At 38.1% G+C, this 1,466-nt stretch overlaps 1 protein-coding gene across 1 annotated transcript in view; it reads left to right on the forward strand.

Annotated features, from left to right (window-relative positions):
* LOC101861567 overlaps positions 1 to 1,466 on the forward strand; it is a gene marked incomplete in the record, with an annotated part of 59,003 nt that overhangs the window by 959 nt on the left and 56,578 nt on the right.

The following is a 1,466-nucleotide window of genomic DNA, read 5'->3' on the forward strand; positions in this document are numbered from 1 at the left end:
GGGATGGGGGTGGAAAGGTGAAAAACAAAAGGGACAATTAGCGAAGTGTTTATTTGATAAATAGTGTGACGACGGAGGGGGTGAGAGGTGGGAGTTAATTATTCTAATTGATATTGACCGTATTATTTTGTATACGTTTTGTTCATAGTTTTCGTTGTCGCTTCTGTAAATTGTCTAATTGTTTTGTTGTTGTTTCTTTGGTTGTTTAAAAAAAATTTTTTTAGCTGTTTTGTGTTAATCTTTTGTTCTTGTTTTTATTTTTGTTGTAATGCTTGTGTCGTCGTGACTAATATTATTATTGTCAGCCCTGTATTCTGATGTTGGTGCAACTGCTGTTGTCGTCGTCATCGCTGTTGTTGTTGGTGGTGGTGCTGTCATAGTTGTTGTTGCTGTTGGTATTGCTGTTATTGTTAGCTATTGTCGTCGATGGGTGGTTTTTGTTAACGTGTCATTTTGGGGTGGTGGGGTTGTTTTTTATATAATTTATTTTATGTGATTTCAGAAGCGAGCGAAAGGAGTGTGTATGTGTGTGTGTGTGTGGGTAGTCTTACGCTGAACGTTCCCTCGAGCGGCAAATATAAAGATGCCGTAGTAATGTTAAAGGTGAAATTCTTTACTTTGCTAGCACAATGAGCTCGCGCTGATCACGGCGTAATCTCAGACGTCCCTCCAGCCACCTGGGACTTACATTCCAGCCGATTAGATCAAGTAACCAGCAAATAGAAAGACCAAACAAAAACAAAGAAAGAAGAACAGTAGAAAAAAAGAAAAATGTTAACCTTTTCAGTTACGTGGTACAACTCTCTTATCTCTCATAATAGACCCTTTCTTTTGTTAAAATTTTGCCTCTGATAACAGAGATTGAATCAAATCGGGGTGCTTTCTTTCGGAAAGAAGGGACGAAAAGCGTATGATCCCGTTTATTGTTACCCAGTTACAAAAGGAATTATATGGCTTTTGGGATTTCTTGAAATAGGCTGTTGAATTGTAGAAGTCAGTCCCTTGGTGGAGAGGGGGCGGCATTTTTTGTTTACTTTGATTTTAGTTATTTATAATCTTTTTGCGGGGGTAGCGAAGGGTTTGGGGGGTTGAGTTTGTTTTTTTGTTGTTGTTTTTTTGCTGTTTTGGTTGCTTTTTCGGGGGGGAGGGGGGTGTTTGCTTGTTCTGCTTTATCTTGGGTTTTTGTAGGGGGTTTTGACATTTAGATTTTACATATCTTTTGTTTGTTTTTGTTTTGTTTTTCGCGGGGTATTTTTTTTTTGGGGGGGGGTAGTTTTTTTTGTTTGTTTGTTGTTGTTTTTTTAGAGGTGTGTGTGTGTGTGTGGGGAGGTATCTTTTTGATACTTTTGTCGTCGTTTGTATGATTGTAATTATCTTTTATGCTGTTTGGATTTTTTTGCCTTTATAATCTTCGTCCTCGTAACTGTTATTGTGTAATTGTGTTGTTGGGTGGTTTTTGTGGGGGG

This window comes from Aplysia californica, unplaced genomic scaffold (assembly GCF_000002075.1).
Source record: "Aplysia californica isolate F4 #8 unplaced genomic scaffold, AplCal3.0 scaffold00083, whole genome shotgun sequence".
In the NCBI taxonomy this organism is placed as follows: domain Eukaryota; kingdom Metazoa; phylum Mollusca; class Gastropoda; order Aplysiida; family Aplysiidae; genus Aplysia; species Aplysia californica.